Source organism: Lissotriton helveticus, chromosome 3_2 (genome assembly GCF_964261635.1).
Source record: "Lissotriton helveticus chromosome 3_2, aLisHel1.1, whole genome shotgun sequence".
NCBI classification, from domain to species: Eukaryota; Metazoa; Chordata; class Amphibia; order Caudata; family Salamandridae; genus Lissotriton; species Lissotriton helveticus.
Window position 1 is genome coordinate 161,055,289 of NC_136062.1, and position 23,639 is coordinate 161,078,927.

The window sequence follows — 23,639 nt, forward strand, 5'->3', positions numbered from 1 at the left end:
TTCGTCAGAGAAACAGAGTTCTCTGACTCTTCAGGGCTCTGTGGCTGGATCCAAAACTGTAATATCCAAAGCCAGTGATAATTCCAACCTGGTAGGGTATGCTAAGTCTCAGTAGAATGAATATTAGTTCAAGAGTAAAGTTACAAGCTAATCAAAGTTACGGTCGGTTATGACGCCAGTGCGGGTGGATAGGGGAAAATATGATAATCAAACTTCAATAGTCACGTGAAAAAAAAGAGAGAATATAGCTTCCGGATCAGTCCCGGTAAAGCACGAGTATGTGCTGCCTGAAATTTTGGCTCAGAAATGGTGCCTGCGTCCTGGTGTCTTCTAAACAATCCTGGAGTGCATTTTTTTTATGTTAACTGAAAGTTGTAGGCTTGAAATGCATTTTCCTTGGAAGCTCTTGCTCAAGAATTAACAGCTTAAATTTATGTGTGCTGTGGAATGTGTTATTTCTCACCTTTTTTGTTGCAGGTGGAAGAGGCGCTCTGTTAGTTAGAATAATGTCTTTATTTTACTAGTCAGGGAAGGAGAGGAAAATGTTACATCATACATCTGAGTCAATAAAGAAGGCCGTTGTCCTTCGTACTGGAGAATACTTGGGAATGAAGACCAAATGTGCTGAGAAGAACAACACCATTGGCATGTGGAAAGTTACCTTTAGTATGGTACCCAGAGCAGAAGGCATGACCTGCAAGGGATCTTGGGAAAGTTGTCTTCAATATTGCACCGTTGGGAGTAGGGAAAGCCCCACTTCTTCTTTAAGAGAGAGAGCACATTAGAACCAGCTCTGTCTCTTTTTTTGTAAATATATTTTATTAGTTTTAACAATGAAATCAGTGACATCTGCTTAACAGTATCATCGAACATTGACATTACAATGACAGTAAATATATTGACTGTCTTAGGCGGGATGCCTGGAGAATCCAGTTTAATGACAGATAGAGTCCACATTGTCATCTGTGACTCCACACATTTCCGTGACATGGAACATGTACCAACAGTTACATGAGTCATAATAGCAAAAGGAGAAAACTAGTAATTATTGCACAGATCAGTTCCATTATTGAATTATCTGTAGACAACAAAGTGGAATAACATGAAAAGAAAAACAAAGAACTAAAGGCTGATCTCTATGCGTAGGCACAGACCAAAGTGTGTATACTGGTGAAGCATTGCGGTGGGCGTTACGCATGTAGTTAGGTGGTTTCAGCGACCCATCCATAGGGTGTGAGCCAAAACCAGCTCTGTCTCAACAGCTTTATGCTATCTGACCCATTAATTGCGGAGAGACTTATTAGGAAGACTCCACATGCTGGCACCTTTATTTCCTTTCCCTGAAGATGTTTAAGTAGGGATGTCACTTTAGTACTAGTGTAGGGGTAGATTAATGCGTTTTACTCATAAACCCTCGATGCCGGGAACCTTGAACTCATGCTCTTTGATCCTCTTTATTTTGCATCTTGAATTAATCATTTTGTTAATGTTACATCGCTTACACTGGATATGTAGGTTTGGCTTTATGTTGATTCCAATGTATTTTTCCCCCCTCATCTTGAGGTGTATTTATGTCCAGTTAGTCTTGGCTTTGTAATAAACAAACTAACCTTACGCAGTTGTCTGTGGTTACTATGTGTCCAGAGAAATTCCTGTTGAATTGATTGGCAATAATAACGTCTTTCTCCCCTCTACGCTTACATGCTGCTAAAAAGAACCATCGGATTGTAATTCTAGAGTAGGTCCAGAATTTATGGGCCCGGTCCTTTCCGGTGCAACCCATCAACTACTAATTCTTGCCCCCATCACTAACCCCTGTCTTTAATCGTTCAGTGGCAATCAGTAAACACCCTTTTTTATTTTGGAATGTATTTTTGGATTGGGATGTGTGAGGGGGTAAGGGGCATAGCCAGATGCCAGTTAAAAACTAAACTGAGATATGAAATGATATATGTTCTGTATCTCTCTGGACAAGGCAACCTAGTTTCACATAAAATTGAACAAAATGTGATTAGATCAACAATATACAGCAGATATTGCTGATGGTGTGCAGCTTCCTCTTTTATCAATAGCAAGAGAATTTTTTTTTCCTGAATGCAAAATGTATTTAATTGTGCATCTAAATGGACAGCAATGCTAATTAAAATAATAAATAGAGCATACTACAAAAACCTATTTTATTGTTGGTGCTTATTGATAGGTGATAATTCCTAACCTACTCATCTGTACTAATTGCATTCCCCTCAGAAAAATTGGAACGTCCTCCAGTTAGACCAGCACAAATTCAAGCATGTGCCCTGAACATTATATTCAAGTCATCAAATCATTTGTTTAATCCACTTAGCTATCTTACAATGACTGGAACTTGTGACTTACAGGTTACACCTAGCGCTCTGCAGCAAATGCCCAAACTCACTTATCAGTCTATTAGCTATACATTGCAGACAGTGCACAACAATAAATCATGGGTTTGTAAAGGCCGGCTACTCACCCGTGAGGGTCTTAAGGCACTGTCAGCAGTCACCTTTACTATCCTACTAGTAGAGGGACCTCAGACCTGCTCAACACGCAAAGATCTCTGCTGAATTAATTTTAACTCACCTAGTTGCCCTACAAGCTGATGCTCTTTATCGTAGGAGTACAGGATCACAGGAGCAGATGGATGACTGCTTTGTGTGTTGAGGTCCATGGAGTCAAGGAGAACAATATCTGTTGTGTTTCCACATTAACTAAAGTTGGTTAAAACCTTTATAAGAGCATATCTCTTTAAAAAAGCACAATAAACATTTTAATATCATAAAGACATCAAATGAACCACCAAAACCCTAGAAAGATTAGTCACACCTTAAGTAAAATAGAATTAGAATCTTCAAAATAGGAGAGTCAAATTATATTGCAAGATGATTTAAAAATTGACATGGAGAACAGTGGATAATGCATTAGAATTGGCCTCTAGGAGCCAGTGTAAAGTCTCCAGAACAGGGCAGAGTGTCAGTATTAATCTGCCGCTAACAGCACCGAAAAATGTTCAATGTTAAACTGTTAGAAGGTGGTTCTGACCATCTAAGCCATCCGGATTGTTTGCTCTTTGAACACCTATTTGTTGAGCTTTTACTGTGGGAGAGCCTCATAAGTTGGGACTCACCCACAGTGAACTCATGATAAAAGGGACAGCATGTGTATTTTACTGGTGTCCCCCTGGTGCAAGTGGGCCACTGCGCTGCAGCCGGAGTAAGTTGCACCGGACTGGTTACATGCAGACATGTGTGTGCACACGTGTAGGGGATGCGCAGGGGAGATTCCTGGCATGCACAGCCCAGGAACAGCTACAAATTAAATGGTGTGGCAGATATTATGCAGAGCTGGATGAGGAAATTGAATATTTTTTTTACTATAGGAAGAAACATGTAAGGGAAAGTCAGTGTACTTTACTATTTTCACTGAAAGACCATTTAATTATTCCCCTATGAGGATGGGAATCACATGGGATAGTTTCACTTCCTAGGGCCTACAAATTCCAGACACGCACTAAAGTCCACTGTAACTTAGGTGAGAAGTAGTATTCTGCAGAGTCCAAAGTCATATCTGTACTGCTTTTGGGTCATCCAGAAATGTTATGTTCCTCTGAGTCAGCTCATAACCAGAGTCTGGCTGAGGCTGACCCTGCCAGGTTGGATTAATGACCTTCCTCCCCCCCCCCCCCCGCTGTAGCATCAGAGGCCAGCATTCCAAGGAACGAAGGCCTCCTCTCCAAGAAGAGAAGATGGGTGGAGCTACAAGTTAACCCATCAGCAGTTGTCACCTGGTGCCAGGCACTAAGCTGCTCTGGAGAGAAGGCAGAAGAGGGGGAAGGGGCTTTCAGAGACCAGCAGCAGACAAGCAATCCCGGTGGCTTCAGGTGTAGGGTTCTACATACTGATCATATTTAGGCAAACAAGAAGAAGGTGCAAGGTGCAAAGCACAGCGTGAATATGGACACTTGTGGATCCCAGAGATGCTTCCGATGGATTGAGTATATTATTCAGCTATTGATTTATGCTTAAACTGATTCAATTTGAGATTTAAGCTTTATTAATTTGGTAATAAAGCTTCCTGGTTTGCAAATCTAGTCCTCTCTGTTGTTACTGTAGGGCAAAATCAGCTTCACTGTCATTGATGTATTGCTAAATCTATGATTTTAGCCTCAGTTTGACTGTATGGTCCACCCTAGTGCACATGGCAGAGACCCAAGTTTGCATGAAGTTTGCACAGTGAGTGCAAACACCATTCTTATCTTTCACACTATCAAGGCCATGCACATTGGCTGTTATCACCCACATATAGTTGGGCATAGGGCCTTGCTGTGGCCAACCCCCGATGCACTCAGCCGATAATAGACCCTAGAGACTAGGGGCCATATGTACAAACACATTTTGCCATAGATATAGAATGGGTAAAACCCTTTGATACATGTGGCCCTAGCTCGGAATCACATTACACTGTGCATGGCCAAATGTAATACACCTTGAGGTTTGGCAGACCGCAGTGGGTTGGCAGAGACATATGAAGCAGACATTGGTGTCTGCAGGGGTCGCATGAAGGGTCTGGCCATAGCCCTGTGGCTCACCACTACACTGCAAATGGCAATAGGTTGTGTGCAGTGGCGGTTTGCCACTTGCACCGGTTGAGTGCTGGGTTTTGTCAGACACATGGGTTGGTTGCCAGTTAAGAGTTGGCTGCAGGTTGGGTGTATTGCTTCTATCTAGGCCCTACAGGCAACTTCTACTGTGCATGACCAAAGGCAAGAGTTGGTACTTTTCTGTATCATTTGCATTCTTAATTATCTAATATCTTGACTCATGCTCAGCTCACAGTACGATTTTCCTGGCCTACCATCTCTAAAAGGAACTGAATCTTAACCATAACTATATAGACAATATTTATGACAGTGTAATATATGTAAATCATGCCTGATCATAACCTTAGTACTGGCATCTTGTTGAGTTATGCTTTACCCTTTTCAGTTCATTTATTCACTGTGGAGGAGGGAGATGTGGTGGAATCTGTTTATTCTGTGCCCATAATTGTTTACTGGTGACAAGCCTAGAATGGTAGTTCTATGTAGAATATTAAGGATGTCATCATGTGCATTTGTGAATGTGAAGATCAGTTGGAGAAGGTGGCTAAGCAGCTAGCTACCTTGCTCCTGGTGGGGCAGCTAGACATGTACTTACCTACATCTGTATTTTACTACTAATAGAAGGGTACCTTCATGAAACCCGGAGGCTAGCTTTTTTGTCTAAATATCTTTACAACTCTACATAAGGTTAGTGGTTTTGGGACAGAATGCTCCAAAGCTTGAGTGGGAAACTGGAGTAGCGAGTAACTTAGTTGTCATTCTTTTTCTATACCCTTCTCTTATCCACTTTGTGCCTGCAAGGAGCCAAGTGGTGAGATATTGTGTCACGTGTGCCCTTTGTCAATGAAAATGAGTCAAAATGGTGGGTCAGAAGACTTTTGCAGGTTCCAAAGATCATTCTAATGTCACCATTTGATTGTCATCTATTTAAAATCCAGACAAAAAATTGTGTGCTGGGGTGTGAGTAGGCTTCGTGTGCGAATTGTTCCTCATGCTATTGGCTGGGGTAGGATCAGGTATCTCACCCAAGGCATCATATTATCTATAAACTGCCCAGTGTGCAGGGACCAGAGTGAAATGAACAAGACATATGTTGCTTATCTAACTAACAAAATGATGAAACAGGAAGTGGGAATCAGTTGTGGTGGATGAACCACATTCAAGCTGGAGTGTGGCTTCAGGTGGGGTCTTTGGGGTGTCCTCTCCCCCTTAAATATGTATTCTGCTGCAAATCATTGGGTACAGGTGTTTTCAATTGGGTATGGTGAGGGGTATGTCAGATTTCTCCTTAGTTTTTTACATAGACACAGTCACACACACACTCAACCTATTGTCTCTGTTTTGTAGGTCTTAAAAAATGTTGCTTGGTTTAAAAAATGTTGGGCCTCATTACGATGTCGGTTAGATTGCATTTGGCAGGCCATTGGTTGCGGTCCCACCGACATCTGGCCTGGCAGTAGGACCTCTGCATTATGATGTGCGGTGGTCAGAGGCATGCGGAGGAGGGAATGACAAATGCTTCCGACCTACTCAAGGAGCCAGTCCAACCGTCGGTCGGAATGTAATACCCTACAATAAGGCGGTGCCAGCTCAGGCAGCACTGTAGGAATTACGATATCCCTTTTATACAGCCTTTCAATGGCAGTCCGACCGCCATCTAAAGGCTGTCAGAAATGGACCGTCCATCTCTAGCCTTCGCTCTGAAGTCATGGCCCAAACATCCATACCCCTTGTGCCAGGCACCACATGGTGCCTGGCTCACGGTGCATGGATATATGCAAACATCAATTTTTCCAATGTGGCTTGTGCTGCAGCCTTTTTCCAGGCGCAGCACAAGCCGAAATGCAAACATGAATGTTTATGACTGCCTCATGGGCGGTCGCATCATAATTTGTCGGATGGAACCGCCGACTACTAGTCGGTCGGTTTCCGTTCCGAGACAATGTCGGCGGACTAGTTTCCGACCCGCATCATAATAAGGTCTGTATAATGTATTTTCACAAGATATGTCAGCTTTACTTTTGGGAAATCTGAAGATAACCCCCTCCAATCTTACTGACCAAGCAGTTCCCCTGAGCAGGAGCTCATTGAAAGGGAGGTCCACTGCTTTTATTTTTAATGTGCCATTACTTTTAAAACACAAGTTCACTGGACGGTTTTTGATTCTTTCAGTCAATGCATATTTCTTTTTTCAAAAATGCGGTGAAAAGAATACCTTTATAGCACAGTTCTGTAAATGTATTAGCCAGAAAGCCATATTTCTGAAGAAAATCTCATCAAACATTACAACTCTCCAGTGACTGATCCACTTGTTTGCTGCTCTCTCAATGCTGCTTTAATGTGTTGCTGAGCTGACAACCACTCAGCCATCTCTCCATTAAAATAGCTCTTGCCCCCCCTCCACAACCTACATGAGGTTTTCCTGGGTCCTGCATGGCAATGCAGTGCCTCAATACCTGATCAATGCATGATCATTGGACATACTGCTTGGAGGAGGGATGGGGAGTGTGTGATTGTATGTGAGCATGGATGTGTGGTGACATGCACTAATAGGACTATATGGCTGCACTTTTGTATGTATGATTAGCCTACAGAACATTTTGAGTTTCTCCTTTGTTTTGGGTTCCTAGTTGGAATGAGTTCTTGGGAGTAAGCAATGCTTTCCGGGGATGTGAGATGCGCCTCAAAAGGTTTTGCGCCTTGCGTTGTGGTATTCCTGGTTGAGTAGGGAGAAGCACATCGCATCAGTATTGCTGCAGATTGGAAGACATACAGCAACCAACACCGCTCCCCCTCCTAACCTCCAGGAGGAGAATGTGGTTCCCTACCCTCACCTTGGGCCTTGTCCTAGAACGAATTACAGGGAACAGGTACTGGAACTAGAAGTGTGGTACCCCCAAAAGTGAACTGAAATTAGAAATATAATGGAAAATATTCTGATGCAGTGAAAGGCCAATGGTAATTATGAAGAGGACACAGTACCACTACAACAAACCACTGTAGATGTGTTTGACATATATACATTAGTGTAGTCATAATGTATACCTAAGTGTATGTACACCTAAGTGCGTCTTTAAAGAGATGGCTTATGCTAACAAAGTTATTCTAGTGTTTTGATCGTGTGGACAATGAATGCGCCACATGAAATGCACCAATGTAAAATATATTTTATTTTTAAACTTTACAAAAAAACAGGGCTCAGTTTGTATATGGTTAAAAATACTATGATGTATTATTCGTCTCTTTTATTGATCTAATTGTTTGTGTAAAATTTGACACATTGTATTCATATTTAAAAATATAATACTTCATGAATTTCAGGAAATCTCTAGACATGTATTTTCTCCTTCTAGCTTCTCTCCCCCCTTCCTCTGGGTGTTGGCAGTTGCAGCTGTGTGCTCTATAGGCCTAGCGCTAGGAAGCCCCATTGTTGGGGCAGCTATGTGTTGTACAATCCCTATAACATAGTATAACTTCATGATGCACCACTGAACCAACGTTTCAAAAAATATGTCTCAGACTACTATGCCATCCACGTCCTTCACTCCCAAAAACACACGCCCCCCACCTACATTACTTTGTTCATTTGCTACGCGCGCTCTTTCAGTAACAGCAGGATTTTTTAGAACTTCTGTAATTTCAGTGAGCAAATGCGCCAGGTCAGCACTCCAATCAGAAAATTGATCCAGCTCCACTGTAACGGATAGGCAGGTTGCAGCTGCGCGTGCAGAGCAAAGCCCATTTCCAGTCCTGGTTAGCAGGAGTGGGCGGGGAGTCTGCACTAACTAATGCCCCGGTTACTTACCGGTAATCTTCATTACTCCGAGTCCATGTCTTCCTCGCCACAGTAATTACATATGAGCCTCCGGCTCTACACAGAACTCCAAGTTTAAAAACATCGCTCTAGTCTCCCCTCCCTCCTCCAAGATGGCCCCCAGTGGCTTCAGCCAATCCCATAAAGGGACACAGAGCAACCAACCCGACCTGAAAAAACCAAGCCGTAGACATGAAGCCACCACCAGGGCCGGGAGGGAAGGGAAACTATACTGTGGCGAGGAAGACATGGACTCGGAGTAATGAAGATTACCGGTAAGTAACCCGGGGCATTACCTCCTCGTCCTGTCTTCCTCGCCACAGTAATCACATACGAGCCGATACCAAAGCAATCAGCTTCATGTAAGGAAAACAGACCACACCAACAGTGCAGCGAAAAACATATTTATTATACAGAGGCAGAGCAACAAAATTACAACCTCTCAAGGAACCCCCGCAGCAAGAACAGAAGAGGCAAAGGAAACCGAACCTCCACCCCCAACCTGAAGGCGGTAATGGGACATGAAGGTATGAGGGGATGACCAAGTAGCAGCCCTGCAAACATCCTCCTTGGACAGCCCTTTGAAGGAAGCCCAGGACACAGCAACAGAACGGGTGGAACGACCCTGAACAGGAAGGGAGGGAACCTCAGAAACAGAAGCATACGCCAACAAAATGGCCTCCTTAATCCAACGACTGATCGTGGAAAGGGAGGGTTTCAGGACCTGACGGGACAAACCATAATTCACAAACAAGTTGTCCACCTTACAAAAAGATGAAGTGCGAGACAAATAAATCAGTAAGGCACGACGAACATCCAAGTGGTGCAAAAGGGACTCCTTAGCCGAGGAAGGATCAGGGCAAAGAACAGGAAGAACCACCTCAGCAGACCGGTGAAAATAAGAATCCACCTTAGGAACAAAAGTAGGGTGAGGGCGCAAGATCACACGGTCTGACAAAACCAACAAAAATGAGGCAGAACGTAGGAAAGCACCCAACTCACCCATACGCCTGGCAGAAGCAATGGCCACAAGAAACACCACTTTGAGTGTTAAAAACTTCAAGTCCACCGACTCCAATGGTTCAAAATGAGCCAATTGCAAGGAACGCAAAACCAAAGGAAGGTCCCAAGGAGGAGGACACATGATAGGACGGGGGTTTGGAAAGAAAGAGACTTAAAAAGTCTAGCAACCAATGGAGAAATAGAAACCAAAGGCAGGACATGAAATGCCCGAATGGCGGCCCATTGAGCCCGAAGAGTCGAAATGGCCAAGCCCAACACAAATCCATCATTCAGAAAATCCAGAATGCGAGCTGGATCCAAAGAGGCCAACGAAAGCTCACGACCAACACACCAAGAAGCAAAATTATCCCAGTGCTTGGCGTAGGATTTAAGCGTAGAAGGCCGCCGGGACTGCTGAATGATCCCAGCCACAGTCACAGAACAACCCTCACATATCAGAGAATCCCTCTCAAGAGCCAGGCCCGCAGACCCAGGGAACGGAACACAGGCAGAGGAAGAAGAGGACCCATCAGAGGATATGGCACGAACGGCAAGGCCCACCCCGGAGACACAGCCAACTCCAACAGCAGGGGATACCAAGGGCGATGCTTCCAACAAGGAGCAACCAGAAGCACAAAGGACCCCTCCCGCTTGATCCTCTGGAACACTGCTGGAATCAGGGGAACAGGGGGAAACGCATACAACAGACCCTTCGGCCAAAGGAACGAAAGTGCGTCCACCCTCCAGGCATCCGCGCAAGGCATAATCGTGCAAAAGCAGCGGATCTGGGCATTGTACTGGGAGGCAAGCAGGTCCACAATCGGACAGCCAAACATCACCTGCAACCTCCTGAACATCCACCGCTTGAGGGACAAGGACCCCATGGAAGGAAACACCCGGCTCAGACAATCCGCCACAGAGTTCTCCGCGCCAGGCAGGTAAATGGCAGACAGGGACTCCAGATGCACCTCCGCCCAAGAACAAATTCGACGGGCCAGGCAACTGAGGGAGCGAACCCTGCACCCCCCTTGACGGTTCACATAAGACATCACCACCTGATTGTCCGTCCGGATCTGCACATGGTGACCCCGAACAAGATCCGAAAAATCCAACAGACCCAGAAAGACGGCCTTCAGCTCCTTGTAGTTGGAGGAACATGACAACACCGACTGAGGCCAAACACCTTGAGTCGACGAATCCCCCAGGGTAGCACCCCACCCCAGTAGGCTGGCATCGGTAGTGACCACGTGGGTGGGAACCACCAGAAAGGGGCGGCCCTTGGAGAGATGATCCTCGACCAGCCACCAATTCAGGACCCCCCGAACCTCCTCCGACATAGGAACCAAAACACTCATATCGAGGGAACAGGGGTCCCTATGCGACAAAATGTGGGACACCACCGGGTACATGTGGAGGCGATCCCACGGCACCGTCATCAAAGATGCCGACATCAGACCCTGAACCCGCAACCACAGGCTCACAGGATGAGAGTGCCCCAACAACAGGGAACGAACAGCAGACATCAGGGACAGAATCCGGGGAGGGGGCAGGAACACCATCCCCAAACGAGTCTTGAACAGAGCCCCAATGAAAGTTAATTCTTGCGCAGGAACCAGGGAGGACTTCGGTACATTCACGAGGAAACCGTGATGCTCCAGGACATGGCACACCCTCCGGACATGTAACTCCGCCTTAGGAAGAGAAGAAGCAGAAATTAAAATGTCATCCAGATAAGGAAAAACACTAATGCCCTCCCCATGTAAATGTCCAATAAGAGGAGCCAGAACCTTAGTAAAAATCCTGGGCGAAGAGCAGAGGCCAAAGGGCAATACCTGGAACTGATAATGACGACCCAGGATGCAGAAACGGAGAAACCTCTGAGAATCCGGGTGAACGGGTACATGCAGATAAGCATCTGTCAAGTCTATGGAGGCCAGAAAATCTCCCCGAGAGATCAGAGGAAGGATCACCGGAAGGGAGACCATCTTGAAGGACTGGTGAGGCACGAAAGTATTTACCCATTGCAAATCCATCACAGGTTTGAGATCCCCTGTGCATTTTGTCACCAGAAATAGGATGGAATAGACCCCCAACCCCAACTGATCTGCGGGTACGGGAACCATGGCCCTCTTTTGAACAAGGGACTCCACACCCTTTAAAAGAGCCGCGCGCTTCAAAGCGTCCCTGGGACAAGGAGTGGACCTGAAAAAGTCTGGGGGAGTCCGGGAAAACCCAAGATGAACACCTTCTGACACCACCTGCAGCACCCACTGATCTGACACAGTCTCGCACCAAGAATCCATGAAGTAAGTGAGGCGACCCCCAACCGGCCCGACACCAGGAGCGATCCAGTCAGGACTTGGAAGTGGGAGTGGAGTTGGAAGAAGCACCGGAGAACCGGGATTTATCAAAGGAAGGAGCACCCCGGCCACGCCCCCTTCCACGAAAGGGCTGACCAGCACGACCCCTCCTAGAAGGACCAAAAGCCCGCTGAGAACCAAAGGAACGGAAGCGACCAGGCCGCTCCGGCGCAAGGAGCTTACGGTCTTCCGCCGTCTTCTTCACCATCTCATCCAAAGGCGAGCCAAAAAGCTTAACCCCCGAGAAAGGGATTTTCATCAGGAAACTCTTCTGCGCAGCATCCGCCTTCCAGGAGCGAAGCCACAACTGACGCCTGGCAGCCACAGAGGACCCAGCCGCAGAAGCAGCCGCCCCAAAGAATCAAAAGACACATCCGAAAGGAGGCGAACCTGCTGCTCCATCATAGCCAGGGTAGAAGAGACATCCTCACCCTGGTCCAACAATTCCGAAAGAGACTGAAAATCTTTAAGCAAGGATTGGATCGTGTAAGACGAGTAGGCAGCCGCCCCAATGGAAAAGTTGGCGGCCGCAAAAGTGCGCTTCACAGCCCCATCAACCTTCCAATCGACAGGGTCAGCAGGAGAAGAATCCTCAGAGACCACAGACCCATGGGACGACATACTGGCCATCAACGAATCCACCTTGACAGAAGAAGGAAACTTGACCGAAAAGTCCTGCAGAGGATACCGCTTATTCAGGAAACGAGGAAAGGAACGTTTGTCCACATCCTTCCATTCAGTTTCCAACACCTTCAACACGGAAGAATGAAGGGGCAAAGAATCAGGCTCAGGACGCTGATACTGTGAAAACAAGTCATCCTCCACAGGAACCACAGACTTAGGGAAAACCAAGTTCCTGCGTATGTGACAAAGGACCTCCTTAAGGTCGGCTCCTTGCACAAAACGACCCTTGACATTAACCTCCTCCTCAGCGTCAGAATCAACAGCAGGAGCGTCATCAACACGCGCTCGTTTATCAGGAGGAACAGGAGCCCTGTCATGCAAGGCAGCAGCAACTGCAGAATCGATCATCTTCTGCAACAAAACCATCGATGGAACAGACATTCCAGAACCAGAGGGCTCCAAAGAGTCAAGAACAGACATATTGGAAGAACCTTCTTCCATTGCACCAGCCACGAGGAAAAACCAACAGCAAGTGACAGAAACACACCTGAAACCCCTAAATAGGTAGCAGGCTGTCAATCAACCAGAGACACACCCCATGACATGCCCCCAAGAAAGTACAAAAAGCAGGAAGAAACGCGAGCTTTCTCTAAAGAGGCCCCCGATGAAGTAAACACCGAGGAAGACTCCACACCATGCCAATACCCCAGGTAAGAGGTCAGAAAGTCAAGGAGACAAACACCCGACCGCGCAGAGCCGGAGCAACCGGACTCGCGGTCGGGAAAGGGTGTGTGCAATCAACCGCGTACCGCAAGCTGCGGGAAAAATACAGTACCGGCAAAACACGCCGACAGGGAGCAAGCGCCGGCAGAATAATAAACAACCGAACCGCGTGGAGTCCCACAAGCAGGACACACGGACGGAAGGGGGGAACAAGCACCACAAGATCCCCCCGCTAAGCAGGAGAACAGAGGCGCGGCCCCAAGGAGCAGGAACACACAATGAACCCACACAAACGAGTACCAAAGTCCGCTCAGCAGGACACGGTGCCGGGCAAAAGAAAGGGGGAACAAAAACAATTAAACATTACAAACTAATTTCCCCCCAACCAAATGCCAAGGCCAAAAGGGGCTGCTAAAGCAAGACCCCAGCCCCACTCACCTGACCAGCAGGGAACACAGCACTCGGAGAAGTGCAGAAAAAAAGAACAGGTCGGGTTGGTTGCTCTGTGTCCCTTTATGGGATTGGCTGAAGCCACTGGGGGGAGGAGGGAGGGGAGACTAGAGCGATGTTTTTAAACTTGGAGTTCTGTGTGGAGCCGGAGGCTCATATGTGATTACTGTGGCGAGGAAGACAGGACGAGGAGGTAATGGGGTGCTTTGTACTTCCAAGCGCTATAATAGTAGAGGGCGCAGCAGGTGCAGGTCAACAGAGGGGTGTAGAGAGAGCTGTGTGGGGAAAGCAGGCGCCGAGTTACGGAGGGAAGGCAACACATGTGGTGGGTTAAGCACCCTCACGCACCGGCTTCCGAAAATGATTTGAGGAGGCTGAAGATGGAAAGAGGCATGCTGCAAGAAATGATGTCTTAGTGCAGATATGTACAATTTGAGAAACTGGGAGGTATCATTATATCTTCAGAGATGACATTGTGTTCGCATGTCCCTTTGTCTGGTGATATCCTGTATCAATTTGCAGCACAGAAGGAGGACACGCTGTGTCTACTGCAATGAGGCATTAGAGCGCATCCCAATTAAGAGAAATGGCGCTTGAACTGCATACCTTATTATGTCTCATTAAGTTGCTCGTACCGGCCTCTGCTGTGGTCCAAAGCTAGCCTAGTTTGAGGGTCATAGCTCCACAATTGCGTCTATAATTCATTGCCATAATGAAGGCCTATGCTCGAGGGAAATAAAGCCCTGCATGCTCAAGCTGCAGAAAAAGTGCTGAAATGTAATGCTCGCTCCACTGCAAGGCCCATGGGGAATTGTACATATAATATGTCTCGACCCTGTGTACTTCTGCCTCCTCGAAACGTGGTCAACTTTCTTTCTAATGATGTGTTTTTGATGCTTTCCAAAGGATTGATCAGGAATTCCTTGGGGTTCATCAGAAACTGTCTTTAAGCCCATTTCTTTCGTGCCCCCTCCTTCTCACACAAAAACATCAGATGGTGAGCTGATGAAGCCACATTTCCTGCACAGTCAAAGAAACTATGGTCCATATTGGAAAGTAATCTCAAGTTTTAGCTGTCGGCATCAAGTCATGCCCGTAACCACTATAGGGTGTAATAGAACCGGAGGTCTGTGTGTGCTTTAGCTTAATTTATTCAGTAATTGCAATATATTTACATACAGTGTCTTTAAAACACATACAGAATCATATTTTAGAACCAATACCTGAAATATACGATTGAATACCAGTATGGTGGAAAGCATCGATCTAAAGTGAAGATAGCCCAGTGACAAGTGGCTCAAACCAATGTATATTAAAGGGTTAGGCAATAACTAGTTATACACAAAAGACTGACTATTCTACGAATAGATTGATTGTGATTACATTTCAAGGGTAGGTTTTTTCAGTTGTTCTCTTCTTACCTCAGTGTTCTTACATAAATACAGAATTGTTAGAGAGCTCAAAATCAATCAGTTATATATGCATAAAACAATACAAAATAATCACAGAGAAGCTACTATGCGGGAGAGGCGAAATGCACATTTTATATTTAAAGCTACATGAATTCTCTATTTCTGGTAGTTGAACATCAAGCACAGAAAGGCCGTCCATTCACTGCTCTACCTCTCCATTCTGACACTAAGAGGTAACTGATGGAGACATGCCAACAATGTTATGGGGGCTTAGCGTTCGTTAATGGTTTGTCATAGATTTCTTGTACTATCATAGCACCGTCCAGGCTTGTACAGTGCTTGCATTTGTTACTCTGTTAACATCTGAGTATTGAAAATTGCTACACTAAGAATAAAGGGCTCAGTAGTAGTTTCGAATTATTTATTGTAAAACAAACTAATACCACGCAAAACCTAATATCACCTTGTAAATAGTATTTATTCCAGCATTCTGTTTCGTGCTAATATTAAGCATCAAGTATAACTCTCCGTGCCATACTAGAAACTAGTAGGAGAATTCCTTCTTCTAGGATTTACATTTGACAGAATGATCTTTCATGCAGACTCCAACAAGGTCAAGGTCAGCAGGGCAACATCACGAAGCACATCACGTGGCTAAAGAGGGGGTGGATGCCGCAACAGATGATAATCTTGTTGCAAGGCAACTTTAGGAACCAGTGCTTTTACTTTCATACTGCTTAACTAGGAAATCCTTAATAACAAGCATTTGCATAGTCAAAAGGGTTGTATGGCATTACAACGCGGGCTTTTACCATACGTGCCATTACAACGCTGTTTTTACAACGCCTTGCGCTGTAAGCGCTGGATAGTGGAATAGTTTAATTTTCTATTCCAACTCCAGCCCACGTTACAGTAGGGAAGGTGTTGGAATAGAAAATTAAACTATTCCCTATCCAACAGCGCCCTCCAGCGTTGTAATAGCAGCGTTGTAATGGTAGCGCGTGGTAATACCCGCTTTGTAAAGGCTGTTCCCCAGTCAAAAGGTATGGCATTACCAGACAACCTTTGTACTTTTACAATGTTTGTTTTCTCTCTGGTTTTATTCTTAAGGGGGGGGGGGGGTGCTGTTGGATCCTCACCAATATAGGAAGAATAAAAACATAGACAAAAAGAAAAATATTTTTCTTGGTCTCAAAAAGTATGCAAAGTATGCAAAGCATGGAAGAAAAATGTGAAAGGCACAACAACTGATGGAGGAATGAAGAGGAATGACTGAAAGCCCCAGAAAACAGCAACGCCAATGAGGCACCTGAATATAGCTGATTCACATACATGAGCTCGCCAGATCTGTGTTACCAAAATACGCTAACAGCTATCTGTAAGAATCCGACGGAAGAACAACGGCACTTCATGAGATAGTGTGTAACAAAATTCATCCATTTATTTTGGGGTTTCGTATGACAAACAGGAAGATGATACATTTCAACTGACACAGCAGCCTTGCTCATATTCGTCACCATTATGTTAACAAATACATTTTTACAGATATATATATATTGTGTGAGACAGCATATGTGGTCTATGTCCTAGAATGCAGATGAAGGAAGCAAACATTGTTAGTACTGTGAACAAGTTAAAAATATATATTCTGCAACACATGAGAGCAATCACCAGCAGAGATTTCTCGTATGTCATATCGAAACCGACGTGGAAGGACCATGATGGTGACCTGAGCAATTTTTCCTATTTCAAAATCAAACATTTGCCATTGAAAATCAGAGGAGGTGATCACGGATTGACTCTGAGAAAAGCAGAATCCAAGTGGATTATCACAGTGGGTACTGAGATCCCATGGGGGTCTAAATGCAGATGCAGAATTGCCTGCATTCTTATAATTCATTGGACAATATTTTAATCTTTCTCCTGCCGACTTTTAGTCATTTTCAGTTCTAACACTGTATTTTTAATTATGTTTTGAAACATTTGAAGAAATGAATGGATAGAGGTAGAGCTGTTGCTAATATTTATTTCCCATGTTTGACACATAATATTGCCTGTCTGCTCCCAATATCTCTGACTGATTGATATCTCTGAATCAGCGTGATCTTTTAGATGCAATTAAAGAAAGAATCAAGTATGGTACGATTAATTGTTTGATAAGTAAATTAAACAACGTAAGGTTGGATTTGCATGTTTTAATGTAGTCTACATGTGGACAATCTGAAGTCCGACTGGTAGAATGAGGTGTTGGGTAATTCTACTTTAGACAAATTACCAGCTTTGATTGAAAGTTTTTTTTTAAAAGTGTGACTAAGTGGCTGAGAAAGAAACATAGGAATGATGGTTGGTTCTAGTTTTGGATTGGGCCCTTTGGACAACTATGATCTGATTGACAAAACTTTCAAGTAACAACTGTTGTGTCCCATGAGTATAAATCATGACTTATGGACCCTAATACAAGCTGAACTTATTAAGGCAAATGTTCTTAGATATTTTATTGTAGAATCGATAAGATTATATTCTGATATATGTTCTGTTTTTCATACAGGCGAACACTGTTTTATCATTTAGAGGCATATTAGTATTATTGTTGTCCTGAAGAAGGTGGTTCACAATGTTTTTCCACCCAAACGCTTTGACACCCCCGTTCTTTCTTGATAAATTTGAGGAACTTTGAAGTATATGAGTTACAATATTTACATGCATATGTTTTATTTATTCATTCGAATTAGCAAAATTGTAATGACAAATGTGTATGTCTTGATTACTATCTCTCTTATTAATGCCTTTGTGATACATTTTAGGATGAATTAATATTGTTTTTAGAATGTTTTTAAACAATTTTTATTTTATATAATTGGATATTTAGCTTTTTATTGATTGCATTACTAAAACGATCTTTATAATTGACTTTTGGGTCCTATCTTAGATTTTTATTATGAAATGTGTGAATGTATAAATAGCACAGTGTGACATGTTTGAAGGAGTAGTTTGATATACTGACGACTTTAGGCATCCTGTCTCTTGGAGTAGTGGGGCAGCTCTCCTTTCTTTGAGATGGGACATGCAGGACACGTGACTTAAGTTGCACCTGTGTGGGAACTGGGAATTTGCACACCGTTTTATAGATTATCATCCCTCTCTTTTCCACTCATAGGCATTTTATTAAAGCATATTGTTTTAGCACTTTAAGTATAGTGAAACATCTTTTGCAGGTTTTGCACATTGTGTAGCACTTTAAGTGTTAAAAGCTAAATACTGTGAGTTTTGCACATTAATTTAAATCGGGTGTTTATGGCAAATTTTGCACAGTGATAAGTATGCAGTGGACAAGATATCTCAAATAGAATTTGGGGTCCTCGATGTATAGAATAAGGGAATTGTGGCTAAGGCACTGTAAAGGAAATCTTTGAAAAGTTTTAAAGTACTGGGTTAAGGATGCAATGTTGATTGAAAATCTAAAATTATGTATTTGGTACTTTGTGTGTACAATGATTCAATATCACAAAAAATATGCTTAGAGCAATCGATATGTAAGAATTGAGATTATGGGACATATTTGTCTTCAATTGTGTAGTGGTGCATCATAGTCCCTGCGCTCATATATAGTCTAAGGGAAGATACTATTGCCAATTGAGTGCGTACATGTACTGGTTGTGCGAAGACATCCTCAATTTTCGGATTGATTTTTCTGATTTGGTACTTCACCGTAATTGCAACATTGTATTTTGCCTTGCTAGCCCTACTTTGTTTTGTAACAAAGTCATACACATCCCACATCAGTGTTGTATAGAAGTTAGTGAGCTATGCACCTGTTCCTTTAGACTGTTTTAAATGGGTGGTGGCAGGACTTAAATAGCCCTCTAAATATGACCCAGACAAAGGCTTTTTAGGGCTCGCCTACGACGAACGCGCTGAAAGAGCGTTCTCGCATGTGAGAACTATAGTCGTCGTCTCAGCAGTCTGAGACCGACGAAGGGAGACAAGACCTGGCCGCGCGCAGCGTTGTCCCATAGGATAACGTTGCGCGCGTGAACTTCTGCTGCTTTCTGCATGGCAGAAAGAATCTGATCACGTCGCGCGCCTCGTAGGCAGTTCCCTTGGAATGCAGGGGGAGTCTGCAGAGGGGCGCGCGGCGCTGTTCACGAGGCGCACGGGCCGGCACTGATAAACAGGCTGGCTGCAGTTAGCATAGTGTGCCGCCTGACTTGTTTTCTTTTTGCTTCCCATAGATCGATGCAGGAATAGTGTATGTTAAAAGTATCTATGACATTGTAACTAATGATCAAAAGGCTATAATACATATGCTAAATCTCTCATCGTCCAAAATACCTTTATAAGCTACTAGGAAGCCAAATATATTGTCGCTACGTGGACTCGAAAACGCAGGCGGAAAACAGAGCAACAGATACCCGCCCCTGTGCGTAAGTCACTGGGAGATGCAGAGGCAGGGCCAGGGAGGCAGACGAGCCCCCAGCTGTAGAGAGGGGCCATGGAGCCCGCCCCGAGGACATCATGCAGCCCCCTGCATACCCATCTCACAACGGGGACCTCACCTTTGCGTCATCAACAGAGGCAGCAGGTGAGGAGAGCTCAGTACCTACCACCAGGGATCCATTTCCAACCAGGCAGTTGTGCGAGAAGCAGCGCCTCCGGCCCTTTGCCTGTTTTAAAGTTCTCCTTTGTACTGTTTGTTTTATTTACATTTCTCGCGCAGTCTTGCTTATAAGACTCATGTTAACCGATTTATGTACGTAACGGGAGTATTGCGGCCTGGACTTTTGTTTCCCAAACACACTACTGGTGTGGGGCTAGGGTTCATTAGAGTACGGCGGTGTCAGATCTGTCCTCGGGTGGCTGTCAGTGATTGCAACGCAGGTAGTTGCAATTGCCTTCCTTGTGGAAACCAGTAAAGGCTTTCTGTCTGACAGCAAAGCCCTAACAACTTTAATGTCACATTTTACTCTATTCAATTATACATATACACAATGCAGTAGGTCTGTACACCACTACTTGCCTGCTAATCACGGGGTGTACTAGCGTTTGGAAATAACTGATGCGAATGGCACCTTTTCTACATCTCATAAGTAAACAAGCAGGGGGTTTAGATCAGCGGTCGAATCTACAGGGTATGATAACTGCAATGGCGAGTACGACGGGGAGGACTCGGGAAGCGTGGGAAGGGAGGTCAGAGATGTGGCTAAAATAACAAAATGCACTGTATGTAATTATATTCTTGGCATTTCATTTACAGCTTGCACGTAACTATATAAAATGAGTAATACACACAAGTAAAACTGTGGTAAATACATTGTTCTGCTAGGAAAGCTTGGTTTATTAATGCAATAACATCAGATGTCTGTCCGTGTAACTAGAGGGTCACTGATCTGAGTACTTGAAGATGCACTGGGCAATAATGAAATGTATTTATGGTGCAAGGAGGTTCCAGCCTGTAACAGAAAACACTGAATATAACTCAATAAAAAAATATATTCCACACAGTATAAGAGGTTGCCAAAGTTTAAATCGAATTGCACACAGTATAAAATTGGCTGTATACATATGAGAGAGGCTGCCACAAAATGAGCAGAATTATTCTCTGTTAAGTGCGTTGAATATATATATTTTATAGTTGTGCAGAATCAGACTGTACCAAACATTTTTTACGTCTCGTCTCGCCTTTGAATTCCGCTGTAGGCGTCTCACCAGACTATTGTTTTCCCAAAAAGTCATACATAATATGCAAACATAGAGTCCCTCTTTTAATGTGTGGATATTAAGATCATTGCATTCCACATTATCACAGGCTATTGTTTTCCCCAAAGATCATAGATAAACTGCAAACATAGAAGCTATTGGCATTGTAAATGACAATGCCATTTATTTATCTGTTTCAAAACCAACACATAAATAAAAATTTTGTCATTTACAATGCCAATAGCTCTAATTTTTGCAAAGGCGAGACCGTTGCATTGTAAATGCTTGTTGCAAAATGCGTATGTCTGTTCTCCTCTAATGCCCGTGCACTATGCTGGTGATAATAAAAAAGAAAGAAAATAATTTGAAAATCTGAAGCAATCCCATTGCTTGCGTTCATGCCACCTTCTTGTGTTTCCATGTAAATCAAAGGAGGGAGCGGAGAGAGATTGTGTCCTTATGGACACAAGGGGCGGATTCAGTCTCCCCAATACTGGTTAAAGAACATAGAGAATCCATCCATGAATGATAGGCGAAGGAGAAGGGGACCAAGGGCCCTTTTGGTGTGTGAAGGGTATTTTAAAAACACAAAGGGGCCGATTAGGATGGCGGACCGATCGCCATCGCCATGCAGGCGGTAGCGATCCGTCCGCCATCTGTGCCCGTCCACCACCAATTTCCCTCCCACCATATTACAAAGGCGGGGGGAACAGCGGCGGACAGAAACACCGTCCGCCGTTTTTCCGCCCCGGTCGCCGTGCGGCCGGGGCAGAAAAGGGTTCATATGGCTGGCGGTGTCTTCCAGACACTGCCAGCCATATTACGATGGCCGGATTCAGATGCCAGAAAGGCATACGGTCTTTGCTTTGGGGGCCCGTTGCGGGCTCCCAGGGTGAAGGGGGGGTGGTGGGTGCACAAGGGGGGTACCTATGGTACCCCCCTGCGTTTCACAGTACAACATGGCAGGCACCGCGCGGTGCCTGTCATGTTGTGCTGTGAAACACACAACATGCATTTTTGACAATGCGGCGGACGGCGTCGGCTGCAATGTTAAAAATGCAGGATGCACCCGCCTCTGTGGTGGGTGCATCCTAATTCGGGTCACGGTACCTCTGCCCTTGTGGCGGACGGTCCCTGTCCCAGACAGGATGGCGGACGGACTTTGTCCATCCGCCATCCTAATCGACCCCAAAGTGCTTCCCACCACTGTAGGAAACACTCGCCTTTCTAAAACCTGTTCCTCTTCTCCTTCTCCTTCGCCAATCATTCATGGGTGGATTCTCTATGCTCTTTATCCTTCTTGTGTTTGCCCGTTTTTGCTTTTTTGCTTTGGAGGCGAAGTTCTCGGACAGTGATCGGAAAATGTGCATCATATATATATATATATATATATATATATATATATATATATCACTCCAACCGGTTGCGGTGCAACGAAACCTCCAAAGCACTTTCTCCAGTGCACAGACACGAAATAACGTTCCAAGGCCAGTCTTTAGGTGATTGTTGTTTTATTCAATCATAAAGTGCAGGGGTGCATAACAGAGAACGTCTATCAGACGCGTTTCGGGCGTGGTCGCCCTTGCTCACTGTTCGTTATATATATATATATACTTAACCCCAATATTTACAACCTATCTTTCACTGATGTCTCTGTTAAAAGGGTGGTCTCTGTATGCATTGCTTTCACTGTGCTTACTGTGACTGCATTTTTTTATTGCTTACATTAAGGTGTTGTGCAAAAATATACAACAAGCATTGGCAAGAACTGGCGCATCTCTACAAATCAGCAGGGATGCGCCAGTCAACTTGAGACACGCAAAACCACCCTTGCTCCCCCACCACCCTTGCTCCACCAACAATGAGCCGCATTTACAATGCGGCAGGCGGTGGCGCAAGGATAGGCAGATGCGTGTTGTATCTGCCGGTGTAAGGTTGGCGCAGTGCTGGAGTCATGTCGCGGGTGTGACGCAACTCCAGCACTGTTCCAAGCTGTGGTTCCGTGAATTCGGAACCCGTTTTATAAATAGCATGGTTTTGTTACGAATTTGATAGTAGCAAACCGTAGCTAGTGAGTTCGGCAAGTACGAGTGATCTCGTCATGTTAGACCTACAGATTCACTATGTATTTGGAGATTTCGTTCTGGACCATGGGTTCCATTTTGTGCATGGCAGCCATTTTTTTGGTTGCCCTCACATACGCCATCGACTGCGGCCGAACGAGTCCTTGGTACACGTACACGTCGGCTCGAGTTCGTGCTGACTTTTGTATGAACCAAGTGAACTGACCTCGTTGCCTGAAGCTGACCTTGCTGAACCAGTTCCTTGCCCTATAGCTGATCTAGATTAAGGATCAGAGCACAGGACATTGTAAAGTTTGATATACACACACATCCCTTATCTTGCTCTGTATCTGTTTCTGTTTCTTCCTTTATGGCCTCTTTTATGACATGGGTTGTGGTCCTTTTATTATGGGTATTGTCCGACTTATGTAAGAAGGAATGTTGGGCTTTTCTGTATAATTAATGGTGGGCCGGACAACCGAAAAGTGGGTTTGCCGTTATGCGATACCTTCTGTAATAATGCCTATGATTGGACAAATTGTAAATATTGGGTGTTTGTCCGGAATGTGTTTTTTTGGCATAAAAGGGATGACTCGTTTTTACAAATGTGTGTAGTCTCCTACGAATATACGCGGTGTTGAACTTCGTGGACCTCTGTTTCTGGTTGCAGCCAATAAATTCGATCTTTGACGCCACCAAGATGTATCTCGTGTCTCTGTATTCTAAGACAGGTGAACCCGAAGACTTTGGGCATGCCCCTGGCGCCGCTGGGTACTAAAAAGCCCGGTTCTTCAGTTGGCGCTTCCAACGTGGGACGACTTCAGTGGTACCGGTCCAAGCCCGAAGATTGCGAGGAGCTTTGTGAGGAAATTCCGG